We start from the raw sequence: 17,578 nt of genomic DNA on the forward strand, positions 1-17,578 counted from the left end.
GAGGTGTTTGGCTGCTGGGTCTGAACGTAGGCTGTCTGAGACTTTGACCTTTGTTTTGGACATGAAAGATGTGGTCTCTGGCTCATTCTGGGACATTTAAGGGTTTTTGTCTGTGAGGTCTGTGCTCTGTATTTTGTTTGCTGCTGCCGGTGTGCTTGGAAAAAGACATCTAACCAGAAAGGAGAAGACTCCATTAGGTCTTGTTTAAACGAAAAACTGATTATTTTCCTCACAGCTTGTGTAAGTGTTGCTTTTTTAACTGTTAAGAGTCTATTCCTTAGGCTTAAAGCATGAAAGCTGAGCCAAACTGACTTCAAGTTGTATTCACTCTGCTACATGTGAAATGTAAAAGTAAAGCTTTAAGGGTCAGGGTCGAAGACATCTCACACTCCTACGCAAACAACTTATTAGAGGCAAGCTTTGGTGGAGTGGTTTGACTTTTCTGCACTTCTTTTCTGCTTCCCACTCACTTAATGTTGTGCAGGGAAAGAGGGGACAAACATTAAAAGCAGAGTTCTGTAACACACTGCAGATTGCACTTATTCTGTTTTAGAGCTTCAAATCATTTAGAAAAACACAGAATCAGGACTTGAACTGTTTAAGTTTTTTTTAATGCTATAACACAGTCTGCCAGGTAGTAATTTGACCAGACTGTAACAACATGTTTTTCCAAGTGACTGTTTAGATGCAGAAAGTGTTGGCAGTCAGGAGAAACTTGCGTAATAAATCTGCTGATGGTGACCTCATAAAGTATGCTTGACCTCAGGGTTGAAGACCCTAAATGGGTCATAAATCATTAAATTAGCTCATGCTTTTCAGACTGGATTTTGTTGCTCAAATAGTATGCATGCCAAAAGGTTGATGGCTAATGTTTGACCGGATTTTTATTGACATTGTGTCTTCTGGGAAGAAGAAATTAACCTCACAAACTCACTTCTGCTAGGTACAAAAAAAACTTTACACTCATACTGAGGCTGTGAAAAAGAGGGAAATAACTGTTCTTTTTCATTCTAATGACTTAATGTAAGGACAGACTCCAAAGATTGTAAAATTGACACTGCATTTATCTGTAGAGGCAACGGAAGCCATGAATGGCCATATCTGCTATAAATACCATAATTCTTTGTGGTTTTCTCCAGATAACAAGAACATGTGTTATACAAGTTATCTTGTGACAACAGGAATAATAAAATCAATTTTATTATAAAATTTGTCATTTCATTACATCACGAATACCACAAAAAAATCTCTCTTTTTTTGTTTTTTTGAGGTGACAAGATAGCTCATTATCTTGGGGAAAAAAACTAAAATCTCTCGACTTCCTTAAGACTCTACAAGACTCTACTTTCAAACCAATATATTTTCTAAAGTAGAAGAAATATAGATTATTTTATTATTATATTTTCTTGCATAATTTTGGCATTAATTGTAACAAACATCCACGTTGGTTCAAACACAACAACCAGAGTCAAAGCAGACCATAGTCTGCTCCGGCAGTTCATTTTAAGAGCTCCACTTAAAGTCTCTTTTGAGGCTCCATGTATTTTGTATTGCTTTTTATTTAGCTTGTAAATAGGCTGAAAGAAAGCACGTGGCACAATAATGGAGAGGGAGAACTGTGGTGACATTATTGCATGGTCTTTTGAAGGATGCCTGCGCGTTTAATTTGTTGTGAAGGTTTGGTTGGGGACTTTATTGCTTATGGTGAAGGGGATTTCCAAATCTGAAAGGAACATTTTTATATTCATTACAGCCGACTTAACCCCTTGGAACTCTGTCCTGTGGACTAGGTGAAAAACAGCATAGAAACTTTGCAAGGAGATGTTGGAGGGCTTTTCATATCTTGATGTCATTTCCTGAAAAAGAATATAAGAGGGATGCACTGATGGGAATTTTGTCACTGAAAAAGACTAAAAAAGATGAAACTTCATCCTAGCATTCTTGTGGTTTACGTCAATTGATATTAGGAGCAGAAGCAACATAATGTTTCTGCTACAAAATAAGTTGCTGTGAAATAAGGTTTTAAGTTTGAACTGTCTTTTAGCATCTTATATTAGTGGTTAGTGTGGCTAAATCATTAAAATACACTATATTGCCAAAAGTTTTGGATCACACAACCAAATCAGTGAATCACAGTTTTTTAATCACTTTCATGGATGCAGGTGTAGAACGTTTTGTGTGAAGAAACTTGACTGGCCTGCACAGAGTCCTGACCTCAACCTTCTGAAAACCTTTCAGATTAAATAGAGCGGAAACTATAATTCTGGTTTTCTCATGTATCTATGAACACACTCCTAAACCTTGTTGAATATGTTTACAGAATAGTTAAAGCTGCTATTGCTGGCAACAAATTGGACCTTATAGATTAAGAATAGGTTCATGTAAAAGTAAACAGACAAATACTTTCTGCAATATAGTGTAGATATCTGTTGTGTTTTCGCTAGAAAATATGGATCCTTGCCTAAATTCTAAGATTCTAAGATTTCCAAGGTTTACATTTCTGACAGACAGCAGTTAAAAGCTGAAAAGACCAAAGCAACTTTGCTGAGCAATTGTACTGTTAGTCTTCCTCTCTCTCGCTCTCTAAAAGCTTTGTACAGCTTTGTTCTTCCTCTGAGTTCGTGCTAAACACATCGCTGAGACTGAAAACAGCTAACTTTGAGTCTTTTACTCTAATAGTGTGTTGTTACTCTCACCTGGTAGTGTTTGCATATGGGGCATTCACTAATCAGCAAAATATTGTACTTGTATGTTTCCAACTGACTGGTCACAAGTCATAGCCTGGTGTCTGTTTTAAGTCAACAGCCAATTTTACCAGAGCATCTCTATAAAAAAGAATAGAGCTTGCTCATTTCATTCATACTGTAGTCACCAAACACCAATCCTTCTAGGTTTGAGAAACCTCTATTAGTAGTATGGCAAGGAGTATGGCAGTATGGCAAGATTTGTCTCATACAAAGTTTTCTGATCTGGTGTTTGATTCCAAAGTACATCTTAATCTTTCATTTGAAACTAGAATGAACTTCATCTTTTGAAGAATTTAAAAGTTTGAGTGCTTGTTGATTTTTTTTAAACACGTTTTAGAGATAAATCCTGTTGGAAAAAGCTTTTATGCTTCCACATTCTTTGACATTTTTTGCCAGTTATTCAACAAGACTCACAAACAAACCTGTGCCAAAGTGTCTAACACACACACCCACACACACACACACACACACACACACACACACACATATATCTTTGTTTGACGTATGGCAAGTCCTGATCTGTATCTCCAACACACACTTCCACAGAGAATCTGAGACAGGCCTTGAACATAGCTACTTTGTGTGAACAAACAAAGGTGGTTAGTAATTGCATTCACATTGAGAAAGGTATTTAAAACACCCTGATTTGAAACACAAGCTCCTGGCTTTTGTGACCCAGACACCTTTATCGGCCTCGCTGTGCTTCAGCACAGCCCCTTGAGACTGCCCCTTCTTTAACCTTGTGGAACGCTATTATAAAAAAATCTATAATTCAGAACACCTCATTGGGCGATTAGCCCACTGTTCTCCCATTCATTTTTCTCTTTTTAGACACTCAAATTCATTATTATTTTAGGGGACCTTTAAAACTGCAAATACGAGATTATCAATATGTTTAGGACAAAGGTCCACTGTCTGTGTTTGATGTTTAAAGTGATTAAATGCAAGTTAGAGATAAGGAAGCTCTGCGAGAGGCTGACATGACCTGTGGGAGTGTAATCCAAGCAGGGCAAATACCACAAGTTACAGATAATTAAACCAGTGAAGGGCTGATTAGAGACAGCAACACAAGAAATCAATGAAACATGGCCCAACAAAGTGTGTCTGATTGTCTACATACCTGGAACAGGGGAACGGAGAGGAAAGGAGAAATAGGGAGAAATGACTGCCATTTTATGTCTGGCTTTGAGGTGAACAAGATAGAGATCAACTCCAGATGTCTGCAGTCACAGGGCTTGGGACTCGGGGGACGCTGCTGCTTCACAATTTATCTCTAACCGAGACACAGACACTCCATTACCCTTGGTTCTGAGGCTGGATTAAATCCTATCCTATCCATGATTGTCTTTCCACCCCAACTCCATCGTGTTGACAATGGCCACCCCGGGTTGAGCAGGCGCTCTGGCTGATAGCTTCAGTGACACGACCCATCTTGCTGGGTCCTAGAAGATTAACCCAGGAGGGCCAAAAGAGATCTAAGGGGTAGATGATTACACCAAAAAGGGGAAGATGATAACACAGTTAGCAATCTTGGTGCAAAGTGTATTTGTCCAGAAGGGTGTGCTAGCAAGGTGATAAACATGGGGAATGCTTGTAATCAGCCCAGGGATTTTGAGTAAGGCTTTGCTTATACTAGTGTCTTATCTGAGTTTGGCTACATATTACATCACTGTTTGTTTATGTTTAAATGTTGAACTGTGGTCAATCAATATTAAAGGCTTTGTCTTTAATATTGTCTGATGCAAAAATGGAAAATATCCTTTATTCTGTAAAGGTTTACAACTATCCTCGACATTCAATGAAAGCATTGTGCCTAGTTTTTTCAGTCAAGGTTTAGCTACGGTGAGTATGACCGAGCTTTAACATAATGTTAATAAATATCATCCATGATGTTGGATGTATCAGTTTGACACGCAGCAAGACAAGATGTTAGGCAGGCAGGCAGTTCTCCTACTTAGAAAGATGAAAGAAGTCTATAACTTTCATCACTTCAGTTATGAGAGACAAAATAAGAAAAAAAAAAATCCAGGAAATCCCATTGTAGGATTGTTAAAAAATTTATTTGTAAATTGTGGTGGAAAATAAGTATTGGGTCATCCCCGAAAACAGGCAAGAAATCTGGCCCTCACAGACCTGTAACGTCTTCTTGAAGAAGCTCTTCTGTCCTCCGCTCGTTACCTGTATTAATGGTACCTGTTTGAACTCATTCTATGCATAAAAGACACCTGTCCATATCATCAAACAATCAAACTCCAAATTCAACCGTGGCCAAGACTCTAAAGAGTTGTCGACGGACACCAGGAAGAAAATTGTAGACGTGCACCAGGCTCGGAAGAGTGAATCTACAATAGGCAAGCAGGTTGGTGTGAATAAATAAACTGTGGGAGCAATTGTAAGAAAATGGAAGACATATAAAACGACTGATAATCTCCCTCTAGCTGGGACCCCACGCAAGATCTCATCCTGTGGGGTCAAAATGATTATGAGAATGGTGACCAGAACTCCTAGAACTACGTGGAGGGACCTGATGAATGACCTGCAGAGAGCTGGGACCATAGTAACAAAGGCTACCATCAGTAATGCACTATGCCAAGAGGGACTCAAATCCTGCAGCATCACGCGTGTCCCCCTGCTTAAGCCAGTACATGTTCAGGCCCGTCTGATGTTTGCCAGAGAGCATATGGATGATCCAGAAGAGCATTGGGGACATGGCTCGGTCTTCCAGCATGACAATGATCCCAAACACACCACAATTGTTCCAAGGTAAGATATTAATCACAAACAAAAGAGTGAGTGGAGATGTGCTGAGAGAACGAGTGAGCATTTCCAACATGGCATCATTACAGAGGGGGATTTGGTTTGAAAGGTAATCACTCATATTATGATAGCACATACCAGCTACAGAAGGAAGCTGGAAAAACTTTAAAAATGTTTTAAATAATTTCTTTTTTAGGGGGTTGGAATGGTCTATTAACAGAAGCCTTATCAAGGTATACAACTTAATGAATTTTAGCTAATATATATAACACTACTACTAGCAGGTTCCATTTTACACTTCATCTGTAAAGAGTAAATTCACAAATGAATATTTATGCTGCTATTTATTCTGTTTGCATTATTAATTACACCAAAATAGCCCTCCAAGGGGATCTCATTAGGGTGGGAAGTTAGTCAAAAGCTAATATTGCTCATAATTTAAAAAGCATCTCTGAACACCATTCTGCTTTTCCTCTCTTATTTTACCAGCGCTGACATTCATGAACGGCATGCATTCAGTAAAATTAGTACTTCCTCAGAATGAGCTGACTAGAAAAAGTGTTAGTGATTAAATATTAGTTTGAATATTATTAGCATTTATTAGCAAACTCTGCCTCGGCTGACAATGAAAATTTGTAATGAAATGCTTTGTTGAATTTTGTATCTGGAGGGGGAGACTTCTCTCACACTTGCAGTCAACATGCTGAAGCTCAAAGAACGATACACTAAAGTACGTGGTGGTGTGTGTGTGTGTGTGTGTGAGAGAAGGAGAGCTATGACTGAAATTGTAGATGGCAGCTGTAATCGAAACATCCAACCATTGGACTTTTCCCAGACTGTTTTGAGTCCGTCTGTTACATTCAGCAGCCTACAGTTAGTTTAATGGGCTCCTCTGTCTGGTGGAGCTATTACCAATTCCAGCACACACCATTAGGCTGCATTGGCTTAATTACAAATTAATTGGCTAATTAGTCCTGCACTTTGTTTTTCTCCCATTTGCTCAAATCTTCTCCCGCATTTTGGCAAGTGCTTGGTCATTTAATAGATTTCCTGATTTTATTATGTTTTTCGGCACAGTGAGAAATTGTAGTCGGTGCTGTCATAATGCAGCTTGAAATTTGCCGTAGGGAGCAGTTGCTCCATGTGGGTGGGAGGCTGTTGTTGAACGGGATTTATGGAGCCCCAGGTTGTCTTCCTCTTGTGTTCTCATGTTGACCCACATGACAACAACTCTACCAGCACAGAAATCAGGAAGAGGCATACATAGTTAAATGGGCAACAACTCTCTTATCCTTAAGGTACATTATTTATGAACTTTTTAAAGTGATTTTATTCAAGCCATCCTCGTATTTCTCCCCACCGTTATTGTCTGTGCTTTAGGCATGTGCCTCAGCACTCTCAGATTGCCGCCATTATACCCAGGGAGCCATCTGATGGAGTTATCAAAATAAATGTTTGGCACATTTGATAGAGTTTGAAATATCCTTCTGTAATAAAGCTCTCTGGGGAGAAAGAGGGACAGGCTTTTCATGCAAATAGCTGGGTGTCTGATATCACACAGCATCGAATTATCCATATTTGTCTCAGTGTTGTCAACAAATACTCAGAGGACCTCCTAAAATGGAGGTAGGTGTCTGGGAAATGAAGGAATTGCCTTTACTGTAAGACTGTGGGCCAGACAACATGTAATGAAGTCGTTATGTCTAATTTGCATTCACCAAGCTGGAGTTCAAGTTCAGGGCGTTTTAATGCTTGTGTGGAAAAATTATAGAAACCAGACAAATAGTCAGTAATGTAAAGGATTCCAGTGAACAAACATTAAATGATATAACTGTGCTACTGGTTTTACATCTCTTTTGTGTTGCACTACAAAGGGTCTTAGTCATCAATTCAATATTTCCTACCATGAGTGACTGAACCCCCTCTTCGTTATCTCCCCATATTGTTAGCATCTGCTGAATAGAAATGACACCTCCAGCTGCCTACTGCCACATACAATCTACATCTGGACAACATGAAGCAACTTTCAATATGTCATAAATTCAAAAGCAGGATAAATGTTTAACAACATTAGGGTATGATAATTGAGTCTTCGTATCTGTCATAGTTTAAGCTCAGGTCTGTTAAATGTTTAAACAATGAGTATTTAGATTTAAACAGATATGGTATATTTACATGTATGCTTTCTAAGTTGTTGCGCATTTCTACGTAACCCAATTGTCAGCGTACAGTATCATACACCACAAACCCATTCACTAAGCTGAATACACCCCTCCTGTAAAAAGTCATATTAAAAAATAAAAAGAATGAAAGAAAGGGAGCACAGGGAAGCTGTGCATGGAACTGAAAATTGAAAAATATATGTAATTATGTATTTATTTATGTAATCACAATAGTAATTACAAAGTCTCCAGCTCAAAAGTGAGCTCATAGGATACAGGTTTAAATTGGTATTTTTCCGGTAAAAGGAAGAGGTCATAAGAGAGACTTACCTCTTTCCAGTCTGTCTGTAGTTCACCACAGTCGTAAATAACCCCTTTTGACAAAAAACTGTAATTTAAAGGACTACAATTCTAGCAGCATCCAGGAAGACGTGTCCTCTGATTGGTTCTGACTTGCATAGTTACTGTGATACACTAGCACATTTTTGCCATCAACTATTACTAGACTGACCTCTCTTAGGTTAGCTCTTCAAATTATTGAGGCATGCAACAGTTTTTTACACTTATTCAGTTGATGTTTTACTTGTTATAATATAACTGCAGTGCAACAATGTAGCTAACAAAACGTTATTCTGAGCACAGTCTTGCAGCTTATAGTTGGAAAACATATTAAAGTAACATTTAGAGAAAACTGTTACTGATTCAATTATTTAAGCGGTCCATGGATGCCAGCGGACATTTTGTAGGTGGTATTGTGGTATGAGAAGTAAAAACCACAGTAAAACTGGACATTTTCATTCCTGAGAAACTTTCTGCTCACAAACAACACATGCAGTTACCACGGTTGTGTGGCTTTCTGTTATGGTTGTGGCATGGTCTGTGTTTTGTCGTTGGTCTCAACATTCAATTATTCCTTCCCTTGAAACCGAGATTTCAAGAGTTTCATAATTCTTGGGCCGAAACATTGTGTTTTGGTGGGTGACCAAAAATCCCCCAATTCACCATTTTACTTTAACACAGCTCACCTACAGGGGTTGGACAATGAAACTGAAACACCTGGTTTTAGACCACAATAATTTATTAGTATGGTGTAGGGCCTCCTTTTGTGGCCAATACAGCATCAATTCGTCTTGGGAATGACATATACAAGTCCTGCACAGTGGTCAGAAGGATTTTAAGCCATTCTTCTTGCAAGATAGTAGCCAGGTCACTACGTGATACTGGTGAAGGAAAACGTTTCCTGACTCACTCCTCCAAAACACCCCAAAGTGGCTGAATAATATTTAGATCTGGTGACTGTGCAGGCCATGGGAGATGTTCAACTTCACTTTAATGTTCATCAAAGCAATCTTTCACCAGTCTTGCTGTGTGTATTGGTGCATTGTCATCCTGATACACGGCACGGCCTTCAGGATACAATGTTTGAACCATTGGATGCACATGGTCCTCAAGAATGGTTTGGTAGTCCTTGGCAGTGATGCGCCCATCTAGCACAAGTATTGGGCCAAGGGAATGCCATGTTATGGCGGCCCAAACCATCGCTGATCCACCCCCATGCTTCACTCTGGGCATGCAACAGTCTGGGTGGTACGCTTCTTTGGGGCTTTGGACGTTTGGCATTGGCATGAGTGACCAAAGGTTTGGCTATAGCAGCCCGGCCGTGTATATTGACCCTGTGGAGCTCCCGACGGACAGTTCTGATGGAAACAGGAGAGTTGAGGTGCACATTTAATTCTGCTGTGATTTGGGCTGTTGTGGTTTTATGTTTTTTTGGATACAATCCGGGTTAGCACCCAAACATCCCTTTCAGACAGCTTCCTCTTGCGTCCACAGTTAATCCTGTTGGATGTGGTTCGTCCTTCTTGGTGGTATGCTGACATTACCCTGGATACCGTGGCTCTTGATACATCACAAAGACTTGCTGTCTTGGTCACAGATGCGCCAGCAAGACGTGCACCAACAATTTATCCTCTTTTGAACTCTGGTATGTCATCCATAATGTTGTGAGCATTTCAATATTTTGAGCAAAACTGTGCTCTAACCCTGCTAATTGAACCTTCACACTGTGCTCTTACTGGTGCAAGGTGCAATCAATGAAGATTGGCTCCCAGGCTGGTCCAATTTAGCCATGAAACCTCCCACACTAAAATGACAGGTGTTTCAGTTTCATTGTCCAACCCCTGTATGTTTCCTGTACAAAGCATATTTTAGGAAAGTATAAGTGTTCACTCTATCTTTCTTCTGTGTTGCCAACAAGTGACCATACCTCTATTCAGCACATAATCATTAGAAAGATGTTTTTATCAAGAAAAGATGAAACGGTTGTCTGACTCTATTCTGTGATATTTGCTCTTTAAAGATTTCCTTAATAGGGACTTTGATGAATACAGATGATATTGGTGAGAATATGAATGTAGCAATGGATAGTAAGATGCTATGCCGTAATGAGCAACAGCAATGGCATATTCTACCAGACCCCGATAGGATCCCTGCTAATTAGACATGTTAAAGCTCATTGGCTTATTATTTCCAGAGGAAGCAGCCCTTGCTTCTGTCTCTGTGTTAATAATAGCCATAAAGTGTGATTACTCCAAGTGTTAAAATGTTCCCAATAAACACTGGTCTGTTTTTGTTTTGTTTATTATTCATCTCCTCCCATTACCTTTTTTAAAGGGGAAAGTTTCTTTCCAGCCTTAATGGGAAAAGAAGATTAAAAGGCATTGAGGAAACATCTGTCTTTGCTTTGCCACAAATCTGCATCTCAAAACCACAGCCAGCATTTAAATAGATAGCGCCTACAATGTAGGGTAAAAAGCAAAACACCAATGCTCATAGGGCTAGCAAATAGAGGGAAGGGTTACCATAGAAACTCATGCCTCACATGGGTTTATGGGCAGCATCCTATCACATGCTATCAGGAATTACCATAAATCTTGTGGCTGCGAGGGCGGTGGTTAAGGTGCACCTCAGCAGTGAATGACAATGTGTTGATCCTCACATATCTGCTGAGACTTATTCAGGCACTTAGAACCAAAAGGACATTAAAATTAGATTTATAGAAAGATGGTGAGTGTGTCTATTGCATTTGGTTTCATGAGCTTATGTGCCCACATATCTTTTATAATCCAAACAAATGCAAGACATTTTTCTCTTATGTTCATTTCTTCAAAGAGATAAATTATTATACAATGAAAGACTTATACTATAGAGCTACATATGTAATGCTGGACCACATAATGCTTGTTGTACAGCTGTCTGCAGAAAGCCAAAGCTTGCAGTGAGAATAGTGTCAAAGCACAGCGGCGTATCAGTGCAATTTCCACAAATGGCATCTTTCCCCGAGCTCCCATCCTCTCGACCTCTGGCACTGAGCGACAACGCTGAGAGCAGTATCAGATGTGTTTGAGCAGCTCCCGTCAGCATGACCCTGGTGGGCGGTACAGATATCGAGTGACCTTTTCAGCATGGTTCTCTGATATTAATGCAATCTCCTGCCTTATTACCATGGGAACATTTCACAGAGTATTAGACTTAATAAATGACTTTTCCTGGGCTTCCATCTCTCTTCTCCCTTCATCTTTTTTCTCCTTGATCGCTTGTGCTCTGGTCCCCTCGTTTTCCATGCTCCAGAGCCGATAACCCGACCTCCCCAGGGGCCCAGCCTCTATAATCGCGTCAGTTTATGGCCCTCTTATTCTTGCAGAATTGGTTAATTGGTATGTGTTCTACATAACTGTTAGAGTATTAGACTCACAAATGAAGGTTAGAACCTCAGTGCTTGTAATCGACTGAAAGAAATTGATTTGTGCTCAGCTGCCCTTCTGGGACGAGACTTTATGGTTCTCTGAAGAATGAAGCTATTATAATTGTGTTCTTCCCCCCTCTCCTCACTTGTTCTCTCTATCCTTTGCTCATTTCCTCAAAGCTGACTGCCTTGTGGACATTTATCAAATGGAAAAAGTGCCAGCAACTTTAATGTGATGTGCTCATGTTACAGTATGCTAAACAGCAAGTATCTGTTTGTCACTTTTCTGTTCATAGGATACATTGTCAGTTGCATTCTGTCAGAATAATGTTTGCTGATGCACAAGGTATGAAATTGTCCGTTGAAGCCCAACATGTTCGGCGATAAATCAGTCATGTCAGATTAGGTCAGCAAGAGAAGTTATGTGATTTAAGATGTCTTGTGTCTGATCAAGCTTTTGTCTTTCACTTTGCATCTCACATTTTATAATAACATTTTAACATTTTTAACATTTTAAAACTGCAAACCTCTGTGTATTTCATCATGATTTTAAAGACCAACATGAAGTCACACAATACTGTGATGTGGAAGTAAATGATTCATGGTTTTTAAAACCTTTTACAAGTAAAAATGATTCAAAACAGGTGCAAGTCTTTTGTGGTATGTCACTTTGCAGGTGTAGAGTCTTACATTTTCACCCATTTTTCTTTGCCAAATAGATCAAACTCAGTCAGATTAATTGAAAGGCTTCTGGGAACATCAATTCACTAATTTTGACATGGATGGGTAGATAAGTTTTAAAGACCCAATACAAATGAAATAAATAATTTTTTGTTATACAGGGAGGACTTAAGGATCTAGTCTTTGTGTTGCTGCAGCTGTCTGGTAGCTCTCTTATGTATGACAACTCCTCCTAACTTAGGTGACCACAGATTATTTACGCTCGCTTTCCAGGTGGGAACACTCAGATGTCTTCGGTGCCGAGGTTTTCTCAGTGCAAAACACATTGCATTTCACGCTTGCGCTAATGTCACCCAGCAAGTGAAGAGGAGTGAGAACTGGCAGGTGGTGTTTGCAAATGAGAGCACCCCGAACCACAAGCAACCCTGACACCAGATGCTGATTTGATTATGCGGTGGCATGTAAAGTTGTATGAATGTATGCAGCAGGCAAAGTAATGCATTCACAGTTGATTAAATGAAACAGAAATGAGTGTCGCATTTATTTAGTCTATTTTGCCCAAACAGACGCGGATGTTTTAGATCGATGAAGACTTTTAATTCCATTTAGGTGGTTTAAGGAGGAGGTATTTGTTTGTTTACTCCAAATGTTTACTTTTAAGCCATTTTTCTGGGGCATAGTCCATGTTGTGAATATGTTTTTGCTGTGTGTTTAAGCTAAGATTGCTTTGCTGCAGGTGCTGTCTGTTGTGTTTAGATAGGCACATATTAATAGTTCACTCCGATAGGTAAATTTAACCAGTACACTTTAATGAAAACTCAACACATGTCGTTTGTATTTTTGAGAGTTTCCAAAAAGTGCTTTTAATTTTTAAAAAACAAATCAGTGGAACAATTTGGAAAGCCTTACAAAAGTATTCACAACGCCTGAACTTGTTTTTCCCTCTTTGTCGTGTGACAACTGTATTTTTTTGGGATTTTATGTGACAGACGATCACAAAGTAGCACATACTTAAAATGCTAACTAATAAGACATGTATTTTAAATGTGCATTCCCCACAGCATAATGCTGCCACCACCATGTTTGGACAAATTGAAAAACGTTCAAGAGCTAATTATTTTTTTCTATTCGCTTTGTTACTAATGCAAAGAATCTCAGGTGACTTATATAGAACTCACTATTTCTCACAGCAAGAGTTGTCATATTATTTCTACACACTTTTCTGCAAGAAGACATTTTTATCTTTAAGAACCTGCAGTTTCAAAAAATCCATAAATATATTAGATCCTCAAATCAACAGATTTTTTTGGTTTGAAATGTAAATTTAACATTCTAATGTCAAAAATGTTGTACTTCCTAGCTTGACGATAACACCTAGCAATACTTTTGATTGCTAGGGCTCAACGATATGGCAAATTCTGCCTGGGTTTAACAGAGGATCGTTGTAGATGAGCTTGTTTTTAGGGACTTCTAACTAATCAGAGCCAGGAGGATTGTCTTAACAGGGTCAATCACGCTCGTGTACACGCTGCTCACACCGCTTCCCCCTGTACAGCATGTGCCTCGCTCAGGATTACCGGTGTGCTGCAGCTCTGCTAATGCCATTGTGCTAATGATTTGAGGAGCAAGTTTGTAGTCAAAGTATGGCCAGGCCGTAAAGTATATTGTTGATGTTTCATCCCTACCAGTGAATGTGCCCTAGCTGTTTATCTGCGGTCATCTGTGCTTACTAGCCTGCGGGTTCATGGCAGGCTCAGCTGTGGAGGGAGGGCTGTAGCACAGCAGAGAGCAAGGGGAAGGGACCTGTAAAATGCGTACTTGTTTAAACTTTAGGCCAAGTCCACTGTTTCCTCAGATCTCCCTATTGCAGCTTTATTGACATCAGAACACCATCCTGGTGTTTCATCTTTTCTTCCTCTGTACAAAGTGCTATATTAGTAAATGTACGTTCTCACAAACAATATGTGAGTAATTCATTTTAAATAGAGATAAGAAAGCAGAAGAATGTTTCTTATTCTCCTCTGTGGAAAATCTATAATTTCTCAGAACATTTTTAGTAATCATCTGGCCTGTGTGATAGAGGTTCGGGCCTCTGTTTGCTATTTTAAAATGTGTTGCCAAAGTCAGAGAGGGGGGATTTTAAGATTGTCCTGGGATTATTCTAAATATGAAGGGTATGTATCCTCTTAAGCATGGTGGGCATTAAAGCTGAGCCCTAATAATGGTTCCATTAACCTAAATTCCAAACCAGACGTCATAAAATGGCCGTTTTAACCTCCCAGATTTTACCCAGTTCTTCATCCCTTGCATCAGACAGGCAGGAATGACTGCATTTAAATGAATTCTGGTGGTTTTCTGATGCAATCAGGGAGTTTTCCTTCAATGCAACTTGCTTATCTTAAATTCTCGTGTGCTTTTGTTTTTATTTTTTTTTATTTTCCTTTCTAATCAAATTTAATAGTGATGGATATGGAATAATAATGGTATTAGGAGACAGGCAGAAGGTGTTTAGACAAGACAAGGATAAAATCCCAATTTACAGATTTTTATGTACTCTAAACAAATAGCAATAATTTAAGACTGAAAGTTGGGAAACGAGCAGACGAAAGATAGTAACAAGCGTCTGCCTTCATTAGGACTAAGGGAGGGTGAGCAGGAGAGTTTCTGACAAGCCAGTAACGCCTCATTGTCCCTGATCTCAAGTTTCATAAATTTCCACGGCTCTCGTTAAAGGACGTGTCGCTGCTGTCACCAGGCGCTAACTCGTTATCTCCTCGATGCCGTAAAACGCTGTAATTAACATTCAACAACTGTAACCGATCCAGCATTGCTCCTCTCTCCGATAATTGCCACACAGTTGTGCTTCCACATAAGTGGGCCTTTTGTGTCTGCTTGGGTGTGCACATTTTTGCGGGTTCATTTTGATTGTAAATACAAGTGAGCGAAGCTGCTCATCCAAACTAAAAGGTGAATGGTTTCTCCCAGTTTTTCTTTTAGCATTCGTTGAATTTATGCCCTAAAGATTCCACTCAGAAGCTCCTTTCCGTTCTGTTTTTGCAGAAGTGTAAAAAGTCTTCTGCCCTGGAGCATAATAGACTTTCTCAGGGCATGGTTTAATGATGTTACCTGTATTCTAATGTTGAAGACCATGCTCATCATACAATGCTTTGAAAAAGAATGCATGCACCTTGAACTTTTTCATATTTTGTCACCTTAAAAACCACAAATTGTAATGTATTTCAACCAACACAAAGTACTTCATGTTGTGAGGTAAAATCTTTCTGCTCTTATGGGTGTTATTTTGTTTTTTACTTTTTTGAGATTATATTTTATATCCTGACATCCAACAGTATCAGCTCTTGCTCTCTTTACTGATTCTGCCTGACTTGATCAGAACAGCACCCATCACAATAAGGCCTTATGAATAATTGGTCTGGGTCAACTGATACTGTGTGGCTCCAAACACTGCTGTTATCTACAGTACTGTCTGTGCCAGCCAAAAACCAATGAACCGTGTGCAATTGTCCCCTGTTGAATGACTTTTGAAGTATAACCTGCTAGATGTAAGTTGATAACTCACCCATTGAGTCAAGCACAGGACGGAAGAAAGGGCATAAAGTTAGCAGCGTCACAGTGGCCATGTTTGATGTTTGTGGCTACTACGGTGGTCTGTCACTGATATGCAGTCACCTGATTGGTTAGGTTTTCTTTTTATCTTCATGCTGGTTGCCTTGCATTTCATTCACTGGGGATTAGAGTGAATACCAGGGTAATGTTTCTGAAAGCCCAGACAGCCTCAGGAGGGCAAACAAAACTAAATGGTTGCTTGGTGTTTCTTGTCCTGGTGTCATGTTCAGGTCAGAGGAGATGTAGTGCAGGTGTCCGGGGATTCAGATGTATTGACAGGATTGGCTGGAAGCCTTATTTTCAAGCTCACAGTATGCTTGTGTTATCATTTGTCTCTGAGTGTTGCATTTTCGGTTTGCCTAACAGTAAGTATCACATTAAGGTGTTATGCCACAAGCTGTCAGGGTATTAGTCATTCCATTAAAGTATGAAACGAGATACACTCTTTTAAGATGTATTTCTCTGTTGATGAGGTGGAGGGGATTGTTTTGCAACTTATTTTATACCCGTCTTGCTGTGTGTGGAAGCATATGAAGTGAAAATGTGTTTCCTCTGAGCTCGTTATGAGAAGTCAGAAAACTAGAGTGTTTTGTGTATTGCAGCGGACTAAAGATTCAGTTTGTTTTGGGCTGTGGCTTCCCCCATATGCAGGTAAACTGTTCTTTTAGGGACTTGTAGCACTCTCTGTGGTTTTTCATGTTTGCACAAAAGGCACATAGGTTGTGGTTTTTCTCTCATTTTGTCAACGGATCACCACCAACGATACTGCAGAGTGTGAATTCTCACTGCCTCCCCTCCTTCCTTCCTGTTAGACTTACATAGAGGATGAAACTATATCATATTAAAGATCTACTTTCCCCCAGAGAGATGACATCAGGCCAAGCATTCGGTGCCTTACAAAAGTATTCATACCTCTTGAACTTTTCCACAGTTTGTGATATTGCAACCACAAACTTTGTGTATGTATTTAACTGACATTTTATGTGACACACCATCACAAAATAGTCCATTAATGTGAAGTATAAAGAAAATATTGTATGGTTTTCAAAACGTTTTCCCAACAAAACAATGTTGATAAGTGTTACATGCACTTATTTGCAAGAATCTTCTATTAAATTAGTAAATAGAAAGCATTCTGAAAAATTAAAAGAAATCTATATAATGTACGGTCTCTAAAAAAAAGCTGTATGAGACTTACCTCTAAAAAATTGCAACTATAATTGCGGCTAAATTAGGTTATACAAAGTACACATACTACACATAATATTCTATAGTACACATAATATTCTAATTTATTAAAGATAACTGTACATTCAAAATGCTATCTGGCAGAAAAGTGGCACTGCATAATCCCCCCGAACACACCATTCCTACTGTGAAACATAAAGGCAGCACCATGCTGTTGGGATGATTTTTGTCAGCAGGGACAGGGAAGATGGGTTGTTGGGAAGATGGACTGAGTTAATCTTTGGGCATTCCTGAAAGAAAACCTGTTAGAGGCTGCAAAACACTTGAGACAATGGTGGAGTACAAGACTTACCTAAAAAAAAAATGCAACTATAATTGCGGCTAAAATAGGTTTATACAAAGTAGAATTTGGGGAATTAAATAAAAATGCACCCCACACGATTCAAACTTTTATTTGTAAAATGTTTAGAAAATCATGTTTTCTTTTTCTTTCCATTACTATGCTTCTTCCATTGCTTTGTGTTGGTCTACAACAAAATCACAGTAAAATAGGGTACATTGAAGTTTGTGAATGTAATGCGACAAATGTCAAAAAAGGGAATATTTTCACCACTCTATTTTCAAAAAGCTAAAATGCCCTATTTTATGGCTAATTAGAGACAGACCTCAAT

The 17,578-nt window shown here is 39.1% G+C and overlaps 1 protein-coding gene and 1 long non-coding RNA gene across 10 annotated transcripts in view; both read left to right on the forward strand.

Moving 5' to 3' along the window:
- fbrsl1 (fibrosin-like 1) overlaps nt 1-17,578 on the forward strand; it is a 427,092-nt gene that overhangs the window by 237,717 nt on the left and 171,797 nt on the right. The window lies entirely within an intron of this gene.
- On the forward strand, nt 84-5,497 carry LOC124877545. Its single transcript, XR_007040557.1, has 3 exons — nt 84-240; nt 4,969-5,106; nt 5,186-5,497. It is a non-coding gene; the product is annotated as an uncharacterized LOC124877545 (long non-coding RNA).

Source organism: Girardinichthys multiradiatus, chromosome 12 (assembly GCF_021462225.1).
Source record: "Girardinichthys multiradiatus isolate DD_20200921_A chromosome 12, DD_fGirMul_XY1, whole genome shotgun sequence".
Taxonomy (NCBI): Eukaryota; Metazoa; Chordata; class Actinopteri; order Cyprinodontiformes; family Goodeidae; genus Girardinichthys; species Girardinichthys multiradiatus.